At 28.2% G+C, this 23,237-nt stretch overlaps 1 protein-coding gene across 1 annotated transcript in view; it reads left to right on the top strand.

Annotated features, from left to right (window-relative positions):
- The window catches only part of LOC126837487 (uncharacterized), a 42,255-nt gene that overhangs the window by 2,854 nt on the left and 16,164 nt on the right, over window positions 1-23,237 (top strand). The window lies entirely within an intron of this gene.

Consider the following 23,237-nt stretch of genomic DNA (forward strand, 5'->3'; position numbering starts at 1 on the left):
TTACACCATATTGACAAAAAATTAAAAAAACACTTAATTTATGATTTGGTCAGAGTTATCTTATTTTTTGAGTAACTGTTATGGATAAATATAATAAATTAGTTTAAAACTGTTTTTTCTTACTATTTGTTGACGTTTCAATGTAACAAATACTTGTGACTCGATAGATAATATGCTATACTAGTTCGTGTTGCTGTAATTGATAAACTGAATTACAGCTTGAAGCTGTAGTTCTCTTTTACATGGTTATTTACTTCGTGGCATTCCACTGAAACGAGTTTTTTTCTAATTAAGATCTTAACATCCTATTTACGCCTTTTCTACATTTTAAAGCTCACTAAATGCGGTAGCTACAAAAGGTTTTAAAAGACGTGGGTATTATGTTATACTATATTTTGCATTCATTAATTGGTCAAATAAATCTCATTTTTAGAGTTACTGTTATGGATAAATATACCAAACAGGTGAGATTAACTATATAATTTATTTGTTTTTTTGTTACAGGTAGTACTGCACATGATAACGAACATAAAAGAATTTACAAAGCTACAAGTTAGTAGTAAATGGAACTTATGGCTTGTTTGAAAGATAAAAACTGCTTTATATATTTTTTCAAACAACAATTTACTTTAAGTTAGGGAGACTTCTTTTAAGGGTTCTAGAATGGATTAGTCATTGGTCAGCTATACCAAACAAAGGACTAGATAAGAACTGGGCGAATAAGTATTACATTTTGAGCTTAAGCTCCTTTTTTTTTTAATCTGATCTCTATTTTATTTGTTCAACCTTTTTAGGCTCTATCAATGCTCCTGTTATTTTAATTGCCATATCTTTTCTTTTTCCTACCACTCTGTATTAATTATGGCATTAAATTTTAAAATAACAAAATAAATACGAATATATTAATTAATATCATATTTTCAAACAAGTTATTCATATATACATTTGTACAGGTACTGAAACTTTAAAATTGACCGAACTTGGAAAGGCGAGGAGACTTCTTACAGGAAAAGCTATAATAAAAGTACTTACCCAAAAGCTAGGTAATTATAAGTATAGAGTTTTCATGCTATTTAATTAATAACATCTATTTTTCACATTCATAATGGATAATAGAACAAAAGTTTTTTATCTACTTTATATTTTGTGATTTTTCTTTAATTTAAAAATAAATAGTTATCGATCCCTCAAAATTATCTTGAACGGGAAATTATCTTATTTTAACTCACAATTATTTCAACTATTTTGATCACTGTGGTCGCTTTTTCCCGTTTTTTCGACTTTTCCATGAATTTTTCCCACGATTTTAAGCGTGTTTGTGGAGACCCTGGTTTGAAATATACACATAAAATGTAATTTTTTTCAGGTTTCTAAAGAAAATCCTTAAATTTTGGGCAACAAAAAAAACCATATTTATAAAATATAAACTCATTTTTAAGGACTTGTTTATATAAAAAAAAAAAATTATAATATTTTTCAGAATGCTGAGATTTTTACTATTATACATAATATACATAATTGTATAACTTCTTTATTTACGTTTAGTAATTGTGTCTTGCACAATTACTTAGCACAGGAATGTAGTGGCTAGTAAGTTAAATTTGGTTATTTTTAACACCGGTTTTCTGATATTTTAGCTGAAATCATCTTGGTTGACGAAGTTGACAAGGAGAAACCTGTTGAAAGGATTTGTGCTTTGATAGCAATGTGGGTTAGTCTAAAAATGCCTTCAAACACGTATTATGTCACAGATGATGATGTATGTGCAGTAGTATTAAATGTGGGTGAAATAGAATATTTTGTCAAATACAGATCATTTAAAGGCGAATATTGGCAAGTAAATGCCGATACTAAAATAAAGGAACTAAATGCACAACTACGCGAGGATATCAGTACTCAACTTGAGTTAAGTCAAAATTACTAGATATCAAACGTTTTTTTTTTTTAACTATATATAACCAAGTAATTAATTTTTGCATATTTCACTAATTTATTTTATTTTATAAAAATGTATTTATTGCTATTACTATGTAGTATTGTTCTTTATTTATCATTACTATTGGCATTTTTATCTTTATAACCATCAGCCGTTTGTCACATGTAAAATAAAATAAATACATTTTAAAATAATGATTTTTCGGTACACATTGTACTACATTTTTCAATTTCTTGAATATTTTTATTACCAATCCTTGTAATCCAAAAAGGGGGATTTTTGTTTTTTTTTAATTGAAACATGTTTTTAACTACATACGTTTGTAAACAAAAATTAAAAATATATTTATTTATAATTTTAAATTATCAATTATTTGTTCATTTGTTATGAGTTATGACTGTATAAAGATTTGATTTTTTTACTGTATTTCTTAATATTTTCAATCGTTACTACAAAGCCGAGTATTTTTATTACATTGCACAAAAAAACTTTACGTATGTCCGTACTCCGTATCACAATCAGATTATGACCTGTTTAATATATTTTTCATTGTTAGGACAATTTGTACTTTGATAGCAATGTGGGTTAGTCTAAAAATGTCTTCAAACACGTATTATTACTTATTACACAATGATGATGTATGTGTAGTAGTACTATAAGGGGGCGAAGTAGAACATTTTGTTAAATACAGATCATTTGATGGCAAATATTGGCAAGTAAATGCCTTTCACATTGATTTTCAAAAAAGAGAACTAAATGTACAACTACTTGAGGATTCCAGTATTCCACTTGAGTTAACAGCTAAAAAATAATTATACTAGTAATCAAACGTTTTTTTTTTTATAAACTGTATATAAATAAATAATTACTTTTTGCATATTGCACTCATTTATTTTATTTTATAAAAATGTATTTATTGTAGTATATTTGTTTAGTCATTATTAATAATAACATTATTATCTTTATAATCAACAACCGTTTGTCATATCCAAAATAAAATAAATAAATTCGCATTTCTGAGAGCTTTACTCTTAACTCTGAATTTGATTATACATTTAATAATTATTTACTTAATATACCGTTATGCTCGTTGACTGTACTTCCCGCTACTATAGTATAATCCTGAAATGCTCCAATGCCTTCAATGTCCGATGTGGAAATTTCCACTGTCTTTTGGAATTCACAAACAAAGATTTTATTCCGAACGCGTATCCACGATCGGATTCCCTAATAGCCATTTGTTTATAAGCGTATAATTAAAAAAAAAAATGTAGAACCATTTTTGTTAGCTTAGATTCGAATATGGTGATGTCCATTCGTGGCTCAAACGTTCCGTAAGTTTCAATTACTTTATTGAATTTAACTGTTACATTAGTGGTGGTCAATTTTTTATTTTTAAACACTATGGTCAATATGAAAAATAAATGGTTTTCTTAGTCGCCAAATTCTTATATTCTAGTATAAGAGTTATAAAACTAAAAATGAATAAAGCAATTGTGATCTTACTCTTACCTCCTCCTGCTTTAGCTGCCACAACCACTTGGTTAGCTCTACTTAATTGTTCGCTGTCTTAATTTTATATTATTAGGTCAAGCCGTTTTCAGTATAATTTTCTATTTTGTTTAAATAATACATATTATGTTTTTTCTATTACTGTATCATACTTCTTATTATACCATTTATTGTTCTTCATATATTGTACTTTGTATGAGTTATTTGTGTATTAAATCCGTTTAAGGACTTTAAATATCAATTTATAACATAAATACGAATAATATATATAATATTTTAATATTATATTATCAACCAGGTTATATATAAATGTATTAAGGTAATGAAATTTCAAAAAGGACCCAATTTGAAAAGGCGAAAAATTTTTTTTCTAAAAAACTTAAAATATTAGGTTAATAAAAAATACAAATTTAAAGATAATAATTTGTACAGGATGATTTTATATGGATAACACAATCAATTTATTTTTAATTATATTGATAATTTATGTTTATTTTTAGAGAAATTTTAATTTTTTTGTTTTTTGAAACTGTTATGAATAAATACAACAAACCAGGTTTGATTAACTATATACCTATTAACTATATAACTATATACTATGTACTTGATATGTGATATTTTTGTAGAAATATGAAACAAATGCGTATTGGGGCTTTAAATATAAAAATAAAACATAAATACGCATATTTTATTAAATATTGTATTATTAATCAGCTTGTATAAATATTTATTAATGTATAAAAATTTCAAAAAGCTCCAAAGATAAAAAGCCGAAAAATTATCCTGCTAGAAAATTTAGAAATTAGGTTAATTGACATAAATTTGTATCAATTATTGGTAACTACTATTGATAAAATAAAACCGGTACATTAAGATATACTTGTTATATAAGTACATACAAGTAAACAGTTCACAAATTTTTCAGTTTTTTCAAGTTAGAAAAAATAAGAATTGAAATCCGTCCAATATATTCTCCGGAAAATAACTTCTGCGAAAATAATATTTACCAAACTTTCGCCATAACCCAGAGAAAATCCACTTTAAAAGTTTTATAATTAGAAAAACTAATATTTTTTCTCCATCAAATTGGTTGGCATATTTAAAATAGCAACTAGATCAATTTTTGTCAAAAATCACCTATCATTTGCCTCTTAATAAATAGCCATTTTCCGTTTCCCTTAAGTATTTGATTGCCTACATAGACTATAAACGTTTTGAATTATTTGGTCATAGTCGATGATAATAATTATTCGCGGTCATGTAATTTATAATGTATATTATGTAAAATGTATTTTATATTACACAATTTTTTTTAATGAACACTAATGTTTTGCATATTGTTATACTGTTATTCATTTAAATAGATTCACGCTTGATTGTTTAATTTATCGTATTTTATATAATCTGCTTCGTGCTAATTTTAATTTTTTAGTTTATGAACTTGTAGCTCTAATTTTGTATAAAATATTTCATTATTTTATTACTATGTACAGATTAAGATCAATTTTAATAATAATTAAGTCATAAATGATAATACTTTATATTATGACTAGATCAAATCTCGTGAACATTTAACATTATGATACTGCTCCTATACTATTATTAAAAAACACAATTTTTTTAAAATCTCCATAAAAGGTTATTGTTAAATAATAGGCAACAGCCGACTGCTAGTGGCTATGAACGTTAGTAATATTTAACTAATAAGTAATATATGTAAGTAAAATGTATTGTTTTCTCCATCACAGTACCAGTATACGATTTAATTTTAATTTTAATGTAAGAAACTCAATTTTTCTTTAGAAAATAACAAGAAATTAATATACAGGGTGGGGCAGTAAAACGGCTATTTTCTAATGTATTTAAATGGGAAACCCTGTTTCACTATCCCACCCTTTACATTCAAAGAATCTATGAAAAGGTTTTTTTAGTTGCATTTTATTTTGTACATTGTCAATCTAGTAAAATAGAAGTATAATATAGCTTTTAAATAATATAATCTATGAAGTATAAATAGTTTGTGTGAGATTGCTTTAATGGAAGTACATAATACATAAATATTAATTTTATTGAGAATAAGCGATTATAATTTAAACTATGGAGTACAAACGATTGGAATATGAATCGTCGACCATTCCAACAAAATTAAGACATTGTATATGTGTTATTTGGTCGACTACGTTTTTGCAAAAAAAAAACAGTACAGTGGGGTCGGGGCATAGTGGTGACAGAGCATAGTTGGGTCAGGGAATAGTGGGGAAGGGGAAGTTACAGTTTTACAGGAATTTTTAAATCTGAAAGTGATAAAATCACTTTCGAAAAAACGTCGATGCAAATCGGTAGCTAGTATTTTCAAGCCAGTACAGTCCAAACCCAGCACAGAATAAACCAGCAAAGTTAGAAAGTTTTAAATTAGGTTTCTGTATTTACAAATGAGCATCAAAGCGTATATTTGAAAGTGATTTTATTCAATTTTATCACTTTTATTTATAATAATTCCTGTAAACCTGTGACCTCTCCGTTCCTAAAACTATATTTTATATTTGGTATATTAATAATATGAATCCCTGTTTCATTATAATTTTTATTTAAAAATCAAATACCATTTTTAAGAAAATAAATCCTGTGGGGGAGTGTAGAATTATTGAAATTTTGATTTGAGGATATTGGTGTATAGGGATATGCCTGCTAAACATTCTATTACAGTTTTGACTCAATTCGATAGTTTTTCGCTATGATATAGAAAGTTAAATATTGACCGACAATTTATTTTTAGGTTTTTGTGGTTCTGGGGGTGAAGAAGTTGTTTGTAAAAATTGACAATTTATATCTTATTATTTTAAAACATAAAAGATTATAACACAAACCTAGACAACAAATGATCTAATAAATGTATATCTAGACTTTGTACGGAATTGAAAAAGACGTTTTAAGTGAAATTTAAAATTTACAATACAAATAAAGTGAAAAACAAAATATTAAAAATATTTGGTTTTATCATTTATATACCTAAATGTTTATACCATTTATATTCTCGCATTTTTGAACCTTGATACCTTACATACCGTAATGTTGCCCTGATAATTTTTTTAATTTAAATTGTATAGGTACTTATTATAACTAACGAACATAATAGTAACACTTTTTTTAAATCATCTTGAAATAATTAACAAAAAATTACAAATAAAATCTGTACTGATTTAGGAAATATGTATTTTCTCAAATAGTGATTTAAAGTTAGTAGGATCCGGTTATAATATTCTGTGCTGTAATCACTAATCACAGTAATGTTGTCTATAAGAACCAGTTAAAATGAATTGTAATTTATATGTTGTCTATTTTTGGATATAACTATAAATTTTGAATATGTTTGTCTAAGAATAATGAATAAAACTTTATTTTATATTTGGTATATTTGTGGTGAGCGCTGATTTGAGGATATTGGTGTATAGGGATATGCCTGCTAAACATTCTATTACAGTTTTGACTTAATTCGACAGTTTTTTTTTAAGTTATAGAAAGTTAAAGTTGAAAGTTGCAAAACCGCCAATTCTTTTTGTAGGTTATTTCGGTTCTGGGGTTCAAGAAGTTGACTTTTTTTACTTTTGAACCACCATAGTTACAAAATCACATATAATTTTCTAGTTAAAAAAAAACACACATCACAGGAATACCAGCTTGGTATCGATGCTAAAAAACAGCTTTGTAAATAAACTAACAACGTTGCTATAACACTGAATGTATCCTTGGGCAAAATATCACCTAAAAATTATCCACAGGAAATTAAAACTCAGAAAAAATGAACCCCACAAATAACGTCCCCGAGCTCCTAAAATGATTACTTAAGTATTACTGACAAAGTGATGAACTCACAGATATTGAAAATATTGTCATCATATTGTTAATTACCATACATGGGTATCTATGGTTATACATTTTCATAGACAGACGATTAACCCTAAACGAATCCAACCTAATATTAAAAAATAATTTTCAATTAAATAATAATTGTCATTAGTTACAAAGATTTTATCGATACTTGTATATGTATCTGTAAACATTGGACCTTATCTCTCTCTATTTTTGCCTTACTTTATCAAATGATGATATTCTTAACCTTTCTTACACATCAGTCCGAAATTAATTTTTAAATAAAAATTATTTCTAGATATTTTAATTTTTGTTGTGGTTTGGTTAAACTTAAAATTTACTGCCGTCAAAATTAATTTTCAGATTTTTTTCCCCTTAAGAAAAAAAGTTTGACCAATGTCATATAATGTCCAATTCAGGGTAATGATTTCAACATGAACCACTGAATATTTCATAGGGTTTAATAAGAATGTGATCTCAACTGTTCATATTATTGTTTTTTACCCCTCACACTTAAAGAGTCAGTCTTAGGTTTATACTTTAATTTTAATAAGGGTTAAACGTTGTATACATAAAAACGATTTGTTTGTTAAACAAGTGTTTTGTGCTATAATTATATATTATATATAACAATTCACATCGTATGCATAGGTACTTGTTGTGTTATTATTCTGAATCACATAAAAACATGTTGTTGCAAACTCAATAGTATCACCATACATTTTTCAGTACTCATATACTTTATATATATACATAAGTTATATTCCGCTTCAGATTAATGTAAACAAAATGAATCCCAGAAATAACGTCACCGAGCTACTAAAATGGTTACTTAAGTATTACTGACAATGTGATTCACACTGTATGCATTGGTGCTTGTTGGTTTATTATTCTGAGTCACACAAAAACATGTTGATGCAAAGTTACTGTTGATGCAAAATTAGTTATATTCCGCTTTAGATTAATGTAAATATCGAATGTTGCTTGTGTAAATAAATTCGCATAAACAATTTTGAAAAAAACATTTCTAGATTTTATTTTTTTGGACGACACAATAAAGGCCATTCGGCAAGTCGTAAGTAAACCTTTGCAGCAGCCGGTTTGACTATCGTTGCAGTTTTTTAAGTAAGTAATACTACCAAAATGTCAAAAATGGTAAAACTGTAAACTTTTAATATGTTTTAATGAATTTTAATTATTTTTCCGCATTAGACCTTCGATAACATTTAATCAACTATTCCAAGTATTACTATCAGACTTCAAAAGTTGTAAGTACGCTTTCAAACAGAAATAGATGAATTTTAAACACGTTTCAAAACATTCTATTAAAATTTTGTCTTAATTCGATAGTTTTCCGCTATTTTATAGAAAGCTAACGGCAAAAGTTGAAAAACTAATCATTTTTTTTTTTAGATTTTTATCGGTTCTGTGCGTGATTAAGTAGACTTTTTCAACTTTTGAACTAATCACATATAATTTCGGGTGTCTAATAAAAATCGGGCCATAGAAAAACATGGTATCGTGTTTGCAGATACAAAAAAAACACACAGTATAGGAACACTAGTTTGGCGTCGATGCTAAAAAACTGTTTTGTAAATAAATTAACAACATTGCGCTGCAATATATGTTTTTATTTTACTGCATAGCCGAAGTTGGCTAAACAAAATGTACTTAGAAGTCCAATATAGTTGTAATTTTAAATTTAAAAAAACACTTTTTCGTATTTTCTTGTTGCTTAGATTATGATAAATTGTTTGAATAGATATATTAATTGTCATTTAAATACAAACATAGTATGTACCTTTATTTTAAATTTGTGTCCATGATGCAAAATTTTTGATTTTATATTTTTAAAATACATCTCAAATTCAAGCTTAATTTTACCTCGTATTTTTAATTTATTAAAAATATAAGTACAAATTTTGAAAAAAAATTATTACCATTATCAAAATTGTTAGTGTATCAAATAAAAGCCGGATCTTTAGATTTTTTTGTACTTTTTACCCAATCACATATAATTTCGAGTATCTAATGAAAATCGGGTCATAGTCAAACATGGTATCGTGTTTGCAGATACAAAAAAAACACACACCATAAGAATACCAGCTCGGCATCGATGCTAAAAACAGATTTGTAAATAAACTAACAAGTTTATTTTTCTGTTATGCCGAAGTATGGTCAAACATAATGTTTTTGAACTTTAAATGAGCATTTATGATGAAACATTTTTTTTTAATTGTATCTTTAAAATACACCTCAAGTTTAAGCTATTTTTCATCTTGTACTTTTATTAATTTAAAATATAAATTTTCTACGAACGTTTCATCCAAATATATTATTCTTTTTCGATTATATCATAAAAATGTTTGCTATAAATGCCACATGGATTGAGAGTAACAAGCATTTTGCTTAGTCATGTTTTGCAATGGGAAATTTAGTGTAAAACGTATTATTAAAAGATAACTATAAAAAAAAAAACCATTCATCTAAAACAGTTTTAAAACCAAAACATTCTCATCTCGACCACTCCGAAAGACCCGAGCCTTATATACACAATACATCTTAAAAATGAAATGTTTGCTATTTGCAATGCTCTATTAAAGGTTTCCACATAGGTATTACATATCATATTTTAACAGGTTGCCAACTTGCCGCAACACCACGGGATACATTTTTAATTCTCGTTCCACGTACGCCTTGATATCATTTGAAATTGTTTTCGTTGCTAACCCAAAAATAAACACTTAGATTGTAACGATGATAACCACGGTACTCGAAAGGTAGCTAATGATTATTTTATGTTGTGGCCAAACGTTTTTTAGTCGTTTTTTAATAATTGGCTTTAATCGGCAAAACATTCACTTGGTGTTTTTGAATCTATTTTACTATTCATTAAAGTTTGTTCGTTGTGAAAACAACACATAATTTAAAAAATGTAACATCCCCACCACCATTGCCAGCCACATCCCCATCCCCACCCTCATTAGAAGGATAAAAGGCTATAGAAGGATATATGTGTAACAACTGTGAATAAGTGTGTAAGTCGATTTCAGTGATTTTACAGGGGAGCGATTTTAAACTTTGACCAGCTGCCATAAATCGCTACTTAATCAATAACTCACATCTCTCTCAAGGTTTACTTGTTGGTCCAACGAGGTAGACATTTATCCGAGGTGTGCTAAACGTCTCACCTAACCACTACGATTTCGTGGGGCTATGTCGCGATTTCTTATCATTGACTGTCCCGTATTGTAATGTATAGTATTTGGTAAAAACATATCGCTAATATCTTATCTTTTATCTCTCCTATCTAATCGGATAAATCAGCTGATTTTTTCGTTATGATAACCGGAGTCGATTGTAAATGGTGTCGATTTTTCCGTGTATATGCTAAGACAAAAAAATGTCAATATCCCACTCAAGTAATTGAAATGAACTCCAATAATCCTAAAAGACATGAACTAGATAAATAAAAAAAAACTATTTTTCGGTTAGGTTAAGTTATTTCTTGGGTATATCTCTAGTCAAAAATCATAAAATATATATAAAAGAAATTTTAAAACCAAAACTTTCTCATCTCGACCACTCCGGAAGACCCGAGCCTCATATAAATTGCATTTATATTTAATAATTTTTCTAGATAAAAATGAAAATTGCCTATGTTTTAATATCATTAATCTGCGTAAATGTTTTGGCAGATATAAGTATAAGTAAGTATTTTATTTATACTTAAGCACACAACGTAGATTAAAATCTAAAAAAATGAATATTTAACTATTCTTTACAGTGAACTTTATAGAGATGGTTGAAATTTCAAGTGAGTTATATTTTATAATCATATAGACTAACTTTGAGAGTTTTTAAATTTCACTAATTTTACACATACCTATTTTTTTTAAAACATTTACTACAGACATACAAATCAAGAAAGCTTCTGACTATAAAGATGATCATATAAAAAGTAAGATAATAACCAATGTACTAATATATAATTGTATTACAATGATTGCCTAGGTGTCAAATTACTTGTAAATAAAATATAAATTTATTTTTATACTTAAGAGGATGCCGCCCATGCAATTTGTTGTTATAATAAAACGAGTTTGGCTTTTATGATACAGCGCCTCCAAAAATTGTCGTAAAAAAAAGTTACCTTTATCACCTGAAAGTTATGAAACTTAACATTGTCTTCAATTTAATATTTTGTAAAAAATTGCCAGCACAAAACTTCTAAATACGTGGGGGGAGTGGCATCTTCAAAATGTGGTAGTTTTATATTTTTCATTGGATCTGTGCACTGTCGCATGTGGGCACGAGCTTTTACTAAAAGTTACTATAATTTACTATGAGCACACTTGACTCTAAAAATTGACTATTTACCCTAACAGGGGTAGTTGCTTAATGCATGGTGTAATTGTTTCTAATGATTTTTTTTTATTAATTCTGATTTTATTTGGAACTTTTCTAAACGTCAAACTTGTATTTGTTTGTTCTAGATGGATTGGAGCATGTACTTACAGTCATGATAGATAAAGATCACTATGCAATGAGTAATAATAATTATGTGATATTAAAAATCTTGGTTTTAGAAGAAATGTACCTATAGAATTGTGTACAGTTAACAACAAAAATATATCTTTAACCCTTTCACTGCCATTGTGTTTTACACACTGCTACATGTCACAACCATCACCATACTGAAAAAGGTTTCGTAATTAATTGATTGATTGTAGCATAGTAGCACGTCTAGGACAGTGAAAGGGTTAAGGATAACGTTCAGTGATAATAATCTTATTTCGTCTTATTTTACCCTATGTGATTCAATACAGCCATTGTCATTTCATAAGGTTTCAAACTTATTTAATATTATAGAGCTAGACATTTTATTTCGAATTTCTAACACACAATTATTTTTTCTTAACTTTTCTACTCTAGTTTATGATAGAATACAGTATTAAATTCAATACCAACAATTTTTTTATTGATATTTTCAGGTTATTTTAATCAAATGTTCACTGTACCGGGTAATACTTTTTTAACATATTTTCACACAGTCGCTTGATAATCAATAAGCATATACATTTGTCGCTTAAATTTCAGAACATGCAGAACTTAAAAACTATGACTCTCTAGAACGTAATCAATTAACACTTTTACATATTACAAAGATTTATATATTGTACAATATTGGTTTTATTTTCAATTTTAGATTCCATAGCGACAGAAGAACATATATTGCAACGGGAAATTTTTAAGATAATAAGTGAATATAAAATTTTAATTTTTTTAATAAACAACTTTCTAAGGCCAATAAGCCCCTTAAAACGTAAATGTAAACAAACTACAAAAATATTAGACTGTTACATATCTTAGGTTTTTCAAATACATCTTTAAACAATTTCAAAGTGTACTGAATATAGTTAGGTTCATCAAGGAATAATAGTTCACAAGAAATTTTGTAGAAGACACATAAAAAAATTAGATTATTATTAAATTCATTGTGAATAAAGTATTTTTTCAAACGTTACTACTTGCCAGAGATTAATTTTATGTTAATTAAACATTTTGCATTGACATATTAGTCAAAGTAGTTCAATTATTTGAGTGACTTTTATAAATAAATATAACAACCTGGTTTACGTAGCTGTATTTTATTCTTGTTTTAGGTAACCCTGATAATAAACCCATAAGTAATTATGAAGTTATTCAATATTTATTTAATATCAATACTATATTTAGAATTGATTAATTAAAACTGTTATGAATAAATACAGCAAACTCAGTTTAAATAACTAAATATTTTTTAAAATTATTTTTACAGGTATTCCGGCGGCTGATAATGATAACCAAGGTATTTACAAAGTTATTCATTAGTAGTAAAAAGAACTTATGAATTGATTGAACGATCAAATTTTCTTTATACATTATTTTTTTCACACATTATTGACAATTATGTATATTTTAAAAACACATAATTTATTGTTTGGTCAAAGTTATCTCATTTTAATTGAAACTGTTATGGATAAATACAGCAAACCGAGTTTGAATAACTAAATTATTTTCCCAGATATTCCTATGCCTGCTGATACAACCAAAAGTAATTACAAAGTTAATTACAAATAATTTAGCAAAGTTTAGTTGGGAAGACTTACTGTTATAATAATTATAACAACTATTATATTTAGAGTAATTTTTGGAACAGCGTTTATCAATTTTTAACATTTTACCACAAAATACCATTTTTAACGTATTAGACTGTTGACGTTTTATGTTAACAAATACTTATGACAATTAGCAATAAGACCAATATAGGTGCTCCAAAATATATCAATACGAATGATTACAAATGCCCCTTGGTACATTAATAACAATATAACAAAGGTTGCAACGGGGAAATTTTTAAGATAACAGGTGAACACAAAATGATCAGTTTTTTAATATACAGCTTTCTGAACCAATAAGCACCTGAAAATGTAAGCTACAAGCTACAAAAATATTACATATGTTAGGTATTTCAAACACATGTTTAAACAATTTCAAAGTGTACTGAATATAGTTAGGTTCATCAAGGAATAATAGGTCACAAAAATTTTTGTAGAAGACAGAATTAATACACATAAAAAAATTAGATTATTATTAAATTCATTGTGAAGAAAGTATTTTTTCAAACGTTACTACTTGCCAGAGATTAATTTTATGTTAATAAAACATTTTGCATTGACTTATTAGTCAAAGTAGTTCAATTATTTGAGTGACTTTTATAAATAAATATAACAACCTAGTTTACGTAGCTGTATTATATTCTTGTTTCAGGTATCCGTGCTGATAAACCCATAAGTAATTATGAAGTTATTCAATATTTATTTAATATCAATACTATATTTAGAATTGATTAATTGAAACTGTTATGGATAAATACAGCAAACCGAGTTTAAATAACTAAATATTTTTTAAAATTATTTTTACAGGTATTCCTAATCCTGCTGATACAACCAAAAGTAATTACAAAGTTAATTACAAAAAATTTAGTAAAGTTTAGTTGGGGAGACTTACTGCTGTAATAATTTTAACAACTATTATATTAAGAGTAATTTTTGGAACAGCGTTTATCAATTTTTAACATTTTACCACAAAATACCATTTTTAATGTAATAGATTGTTGACGTTTTATGTTAACAAATACTTATGACTCGACAGACAAAATACGATATTAGTTCTTGTTGTTTGATATACTATCAAGAGCTGGTTGAATCATAGCACTCGTAGCACTAATAACGCTTCATTTATCATTGTACTCTACGCTAATAATTGACATTGGAAACCCCTCACATCTTACCTTTCCGATAGGAAACAATGCACTTAAGTGAACAGAGCAGTTTTTGAACCTTCTACTATCTCCTCAAGCGTCTATCAATGGGACCACCTTAGTCCTCATTTTTTCGTTAGCTCATTAGAGGGAATTTTTGCAGACGACATGATATATATTTTCATTAGTATTGCTTTTTCCGCGGATTATTGAAACCTACAAGCTGAAGTTATTTGATTTCTTGACTGGGCACATCTCTTTGGTTGTTATGAAAATTTTTAGGAGCTATAATTCTCTTCTACATGGTTTATGTACTTCTTAGTATTCCACTAAAACGAGTTTTTTCTATTAAAGATCTTGGCATTCGCTATATTTTGTGTATAAATGCGGTAGCTATCAGGACCTTAAGAGCCAGCGGCTTAATGCTAATACTATACTTTGAACTATACTATATAGTTTTTTGTTCATCGTTTAAGATATTATTGTTTGACTGACTATTGCACTTCTATATTGTATTTTGTATGCGATATTTTTGTACATTTGTGAAAAAAATGCGTATTAGTGATTTAAATATCAAAAACATAAATACGATTATATTATTAAATACTGTATTATAAACCAGTTTATATATAAATTTATGCAGGTAAAGGAATTTCGAAATGTTTCCCATTTAATAAGACGAGAAAATGTCTTAAGAGAAAACCTGGAAATTGTTGTAAATATAAATATACAATTTTAAAGTATTACTTTTTACATAATCAATTTATTTGTACTATATTGATATTTTTTGGGTTTTTTTAGAAATAATTACATTTTTTTGTGTAACAGTATTACACATATATTTTAATTTATTTCTTGAGTGGAGGGGGGAAGGGGCTTTATCGGCTTAAAATCAACACTATATTTGGCATTGATTAATTGAAACTGAGATGAATAAATACAACAGACCGGGTTTAGTTAACTAAAAAATGTTTTAATATTTGTTTTACAGGTATTCCTGCGCACAAAGATGGTAGTAAATATATAATATTGCTTGTTTGAAAGATACAATTTGCTTATCAAATTCTTTTGTTCACACAATAATAACTAAAAAGTTAACTTTTAGTTGGAGAGCCTTAATAACATTTTACCACTATTATATTTAGGGTATTATTTTGAACGGCGTGTATCAATTTTTAAGAATACACTTATGCTCAAGAAGCGGTTTCTGATCCTTCTATTACGACATAAACATTTTTTTAGTATTACCTTATCAGTGGATGGTTGCCTACTACATATTGAACTTAGCTTTTTTCTGTATTTGGCTCATCTCCATGGTCTGACACTGTATGTTGAAAAATGTCATATTTTGTCATTTTCCTGGAACCGTATTCCGCTACTGCACGATTTCTTTCTTCATGGTATTCAACTCCATCGAGTTTTTTCTATTAATGATCTTAACACCTTATGTACGCCTTCTCTACATTTTAGAGATCACTTAAACGCGGTAGCTAAAAAGGCTTTAAAAGACATATGTTTTGTGTTAATATTATATTTTGCATTCATTAATTGGTCAAATGATTCTCATTTTTAGATTTACTGCTATGGATACATACAACATCACGGTTTGACTAACTATATAATTTATTTGATACAGGTAGTACTATGCCTGATGATGAATACAATAGAATTTACAGAGCTAGTTGTTAGTATTAATCAGAACTTATGGCTTATTTGAAAGATAAAATTTGCTTTATACAGGATGGGGCGGAGCCGACTGACGAGTTTTAAGGGGCTATAAATAACGAACAGTAAAACTTAAAGATAAGCGGTTTATTTTATTAAAATTATTAACAAGTACCGTTTTTTGGGTTAAGTTTTAAAAGCTACATCCCCAAGATGGTCACCGTCAGCAGCAATACATTGTTGCAGGCGTTTTTGGAATTTTTCGTGAGCTTTTCGGCACGTTTCGACAGTAACTTTTTTTTGTAGCGACGAGGCCCATTTCCATCTTTCTGGGGCTGTAAATAAGCAGAATTTTCGCTACTGGGCTGAAAATAACCCACGGGAAATGCCCTCCATTCTCCTAAAGTGACAGTGTGGTGTGCTGTATCCCAATTTGGGGTGATCGGCCCATACTTTTTGAGGAGGGGAACAGGACCGTCACAGTCACTTCCGCTCGGTATGTTTTAATGTTGACAACTTATCTGCAGCACAATTTGGAGGAAATGGCTGAAGATCATGAATTGGGAGATGTGTGGTTTCAACAAAATGGGGCTACAGCCGAATTACAGCTCGTAATTCACTGACCGTTTTGCGACAAATGTTTCCGGGGCGGTTAGTCTCACACAGGGGTGACGTGGTCTGGCCGGCGCGCTCCCCCGATTTGAGCATGTGCGATTTTTTTCTCTGGGGCTTACTAAAGGAGAAGGTTTTTAAACATCACCCGCAAACGTTAGAAGACCTGAAGGTCAGGATAACCGAAGAAATCGCGGCCATTCCTATAGAAACGTGCCGAAAATCACACGAAAACTATCGAAAACGCCTGCAACAATAAATTGCTTCTGACGGTCGCCTTCTTGGTGATGTAATTTTAAAAACTCAACCCAAAAAACGGTACTTGTTAATAATTTTAATAAAACAAACCGTTTATCTCTAAGTTTTACTGTTCGTTATTTATAGCCCCTCAAAACTCGTCAGTCGGCTCCGCCCCACCATGTATATTATTATATTGTTCACATAACAATTTACTATAAGTTGGGGAGACTTGTTTTAAGGGTTCTAGAATGAAATAGTAATTTGGCAACCTTACCAAACTTAGAACCAGATAAAAATTGAACGAATACATAATACATTTTGAGCATACGCGCCTTTTTACAAAAATCTGATCTCTATTTTATTTGATCACCCCTTCTAGGCTCCATCAATTTTAGGCTTCATCCTGTTATTATAATTTTCAAATTTTTTGCGTTCCTTCCCACTTTGATTGTATCTATTAGGGTGTTAAATTAAAAAAATCAAAATACAAACGATTATATAAATAAATATTATATTTTCAAACCAGCTATTTATACACTTATGCAGGTACTGAAACTTTAAAATTGACCGAACTTGGAAAGGCGAGAAGAGGTCTTACTGGAGATGCTATTATAAATGTGCTTACCAAAAAATTAGGTGATTATAAATAAAAAGATTTAATATTATTTATTTTTTTAATAACATTAAATTTTACAGCATGATTCATTTTAAATAACATAGTATTTTATAGACTACTTAACACAAATTTTTTGTTTCTTTATAATTTCTACAAATATACTTAATATTTATTATACAATTTTTAATTTCACCTCTTTTTTTTTTAATTGTGTTTATAGTGACCCCTGTTTAAAATTTTCACATGTAAAACTTTTCAGCTTTCTAATAAAAACATTTAAATAATTTTAAAATTTTGGACAACACAAAAAAATTACCTTTATAAATTACAAACTCATTTTAAATAACTATTAATACAAAAAAAAAACATAATTTTTTCTTTTAATACTGAGATTTTTTACAATTATACATATTTTATATAATTGTTTTACTTAATTCATTTACGTTTAATAATTGTGTCAAATTAATTAACATCAATTGCACAAAAAAAAAAAATAGTGGCTAATAATTGTTAATTTTGGCAATTTTTAACAACTGTATTCTGTTTTTTTAGCTGATATCATCTCGGTTGACAAGAAGTATTCTGTTTACACATTTAATGTAAAATTTTTCAGCTTTCTAAAGAAAATTCTTAAATTTTGGGCAACAAAAAAAAAAACAAATTTATAAATTATAAACTCATTTTTATTGAGTGTAAATAATAAACAAAAAAAAAATTATAATTTTTTTCAGAAAGCTTAGATTTTTACTATTATACATAGTAAATATATTTGTATAACTGGTTTTATTTACGTTTAGTAATTGTGTCTTGCACTGAAAGGAATATAGTCAATTATAAGTTAAATTTGGTATTTTTTTTAACAACTGCTTTTTGATTTTTTAGCTGAAATCACCTCGAATAATGAAGTTGACAAGGAGAAAGCTGCTCATAGGATTTGTACTTTGATAGCAATGTGGGTTAGTCTTAAAATGTTTTTAAACACGTATTATATTATAAATCCATTTGATGATGTATGTATGGTAGTAGAAATAAGGGGTGAAGTCAGACGTGTTGTAAAATACAGATCACTTGAAGGCGAATATTGGCAAGTAAATGCCTTTACAAAAAAAAAACTAAATGTACAACTACGCGAGGATATCAGTACTCTACTTGTGTTTAGTAGCGAATAATACTAGATATCAATCGTTTATTTATTTTAAAATTATATTTAAATAAATAATTAAAGTTTGCATATTGCACTAAATTAGTTTATTTGATATATGCTTATTTATTGTTATTATTATGTAGTTTCATTATTATTAGTATTCCCATTATTATCATTATAATTATCAGCCGATTGTCATATGTAAAATAAAATAAATAAATGATAAAATAAACGCTTTTGTTCACGATTTTAAACACATTTGTTGCGAATTATTATTGATATCATGGCGATCAACCTTATCGTGTCTACCCTAATGCAACAAAATAATTTTTAAGCACATAATTGTCATTAGGTACAATGTTTTTGTTGATATTTGTGTATTGAAATAAGTCTTTTATTATCTGTGAACATCCGTTATTCTTCTCTAAAACATAAAAATAAGATCTAAATGAACGTTTTTTTAATAATGTAATCTATAAGGTATTAATGTAAGAGGACCAATCTAATGAAATACTACTACTAGGTAATACTCACTTACATTCTTACTTTCTTACTGTGTTTGGACTATACTGGTTTGACCCTACTATCCACAGATTCACATTGTAGCGTTTATGTTATTCTATCAATTGAATATCGTAAATATATTATATTTTGTAAGTCTTCGTTTTTTTTCTCCATAACATAAATATAAAATCTAAATTAACGTTAAGTAAATTTTTGATATTATGCTCAAAATGTAATTGATATTAGCGAACAAATCTAATGAAATTTTTTTGTTTTTAATGACAATGATTTAATGACTTCAATTCTACAATTCATCAAACTATAATATTTTTGAACTTTCTTAAACATAAGCCCGAAAATTTATTTTAAAATAAATGGTTGAACTTTAAATACTTTAATTGATGGGTAGCCCTTTGAATAGTGAAAATCGATTATAATATATTCAGGAGTTTTGAATTTTTTTGTTGTCTGGGTAATTATGATTTAAATTTATAGATACAAAACAATATTCACTTTAGGAAAATTTGTTTAAAACTAAGTTATTGATTGTTTAGACTTTTCTATGGATAGAATGGTTGCGGCCAAAGGAGGGAGTGAGAGCAAGAACTTGGAATAGGATATTAGATTTTATTAAAAGATTTTGTACAAATTATATAGTTAAACCAGTTTGTTATATTTATCCATTACAGTTCCAATTAATTAATGCTAAAATTTCAATACCCGCATAAATATAAGTATCAAAAACTGGTTTAAAAATATAATATTTATTAATATATTCGTATTTATTTTTATACTTTAAAATGTAACACCCTAATGAGCACAAGTAGAGTGGGAGGAAACGTGAAAAGATATGGTGATTAGAATATCAGGGGCATTAATAGAACCTATAATTTATACATAACCTGGTTATTAAATAAAAGTGTTAATATATTTGTATTTATGTTTTGATTTGAAAATATCGCATAAAAAGTACAATAAAATAGGAAGTATGATACAATAATAAAAAACACATAATGTGTAACATTAAAAAAAAAAATACCAAAAATGGCTTAAGCTAAAAATTATAAACGTTAATTTAGAATTTATTTTTATGGTATTGAGAAAAGTACCGATGTTTCCTTAGGACCACTCGATTGAACACAAAAGGTCACACATTATTTCCAAAATTGTGACGAACAAACTATATTTAATAAAAAAAAATGAATTTCGTCAAGTTTTGATACTTTAGAGATTATGGCTTTGCATGGTTTTGCAGTAGTTTTTGTATTTGAATGTTTGACCTATTTTATTTCTTACACAGTAGATCGACAACATCATAGTGTTTCTATAATCATCTATATATATTATTACCAAACACAAACCACTAATTATATGCTATTTAATTAGAGGATGACGCTAGTTCAGTTAAACAATGATTTATAAGAAATATAATAACACATAAAACATAAACAGTGGAAGAGGAAACAAAGATAAGTTTCGGTAACATATGGAAATATTGACATCATGCGTTGTGGCCGAAGGCGAGTGACTGGGTGAGGTGACGGAAGCTGACTGCTGGTGCTGACCGGCCGCTAGGTGAAACAGTTATAGCGTACACCATTTGCGCTGGACTGGTAACGATGTCTTTGACATTGTTTCGTAGAGAAAGTGAGACCACGGGTAAATTGATAAACCAGCGTGTGGACTCTTATGAGGTGAGGGTTTCCTTAAGAGTTCTGCGGAAACGCTCGACCATCCCATTTGTCTGTGGGTGCTAAGGCGTTGTCCATTTGTGTTGGGTACCAAATGAAGTCTTCGGAGCGTTGAAAAGATGAGATCAAACTGCCGGCCTTGTACGGTAGTCACTACGACGGGTAGGTCAAAAAATGTGAATTAGTGGCTGACAAGAGTGTGAGCTGACATGTTCCTTAGCATGTAAACAAACGTCAAGAACTTGACGAGGTGAAAAGTATTGCAGCTTCCGCCGCCGCGACGTGTTCGTCGAGCGCCAGGTCTACGCGGTTGACTCGTAACAATTCAGAACGGATGTGTAGTTTGTTGAAGATGGCTTCGGCGTGCGCAAACTATTGTAGCGGCGAGTGGCACCAAAACCCCGGCAGACGCACGTGCGCCAATCCGGTGATGTCACCTTGCGGCGGTGGTGTGGAGACCACGTTGTCTTCCACATAGGAAATATCAACAATATCGTTCGGCATATTAGCAAAAGCACTGCAATGTACAGCGTACGCGTAACACGAGAGAAGAGAAAACGAAAAAAAAAAACGAGCGTCTTGGAAAACACGTGCGTGATACGTGGGCACCAATTTAGAGGTTATGGCTGGCACATATGTGGTGGACAACCAAACAACTAATTATATGCTATTAAATTAAAGGATGACGCTAGTTCAGTAAAACAATGATTTATAAGAAATATAAGTTCTTAAGTCGTGAGTGAGGCTAGTTTTACTGTCTAGGACGAGTTTAAATTTTTTTCTGGAGATTAGGTCTTCAATGAGACATGGTTTGTTGTTGAGAGAGGAGAAAAAATAAATAATAAAACAATACAAATTGTTTTTGTAAAACCTCGAAGATTCTTATAATATTCAAAGTTTGTAAAACCTACAGGAACATAGCTATCATTTGTTTACATTACAACAGTCGTTGTGGAAAATAGCTTGGTTTTGATATAAAACAGTAACACAATATTGGATTAGAATTTACACGTTAAATGATTTTACAAAACTCCTTGACATAAGTTATAATTATAAAACATTTTTGATTTAGGAAAATGCCATAAATTAACTGTACGTAAATTTAAAAAAAAATAGGTACTCGCCACAGTTATTTTAACAATAACTTTCTACAAAGCATTTAAACACAAGCATCAATACAAAATTTGTTACAAAAAAATAGTTCGTATTTTCATTTGTTTACACTGCCTCAATCGAAGCAGATAACAATTTATTTTCAATTAAAAATGACAATAATATAGCAATACACATTCTTTTATAAAAATTGACAATTCTTATCACATTAAAATATAAAAGATTTTAATACACACCAAGTAAATAAATGCTATAATAATTGTATCACTAGATACATCTAAATTTACAATACAAATAAAGTTAAATAGAAAATATTAAAAATATTTTGTTTTATTATTTTTGTACCTAAGTGTTTATACCACTTATTTTCTCGCATTTTAGAACCCTGATGTTTTTCGTTTCTAAAATAGGTATTACACAAAGTGACAAGCTATAGTGTACCCGAGTGCTATATATATCAATCCATGGATGACACTAATTTATAACATTTTGATATCAATTAAAAACCATTAATTATTGTATTTTTAAACTTTTCTATACAACTATTATAGTATTTTCCCGAAAGTTGAAAAAGTGACTTATTATTTCAGTTATTTTAAAGAAATATCCGTTTTTACTTAATTATATGAAAACGTTTGTGATATAATGATTAAAAAAATTAAAATCGTACTACGTTTTAAAATAAAACTTGTATTAACTTGTTTTGTAATTGCTTAAATTAACATATAAATCTAGACATGAGGAATAAAATTCCTTATTTATCAAATTATTGCATGTGAATATCTGTTGACACATGTATTTGTATTAGTGTGCACATTCGTTTGCTATCCAATTTTTTTAATTTTAATTACACCTAATTTATTCAGTTATAAGATTTAAACTGGGTGTTTACGATTTTTGTAACAATTCACTTTCTGACAATTTGCATGCAGTAACGGGCAGACTTTAGTATTTACTTTTTTACTAATAAAATGTACTTTTGTATTTGTTTGTATTGTTCTACGTATATTACATGTTTAAGTTTTTAT

Source organism: Adelges cooleyi, unplaced genomic scaffold, assembly GCF_023614345.1.
Source record: "Adelges cooleyi isolate 19-005CV unplaced genomic scaffold, UGA_ACOO_1.1 ACOO_flye_CR_arks_rails_tigmint_CR_PRNA_25, whole genome shotgun sequence".
Classification (NCBI taxonomy): domain Eukaryota; kingdom Metazoa; phylum Arthropoda; class Insecta; order Hemiptera; family Adelgidae; genus Adelges; species Adelges cooleyi.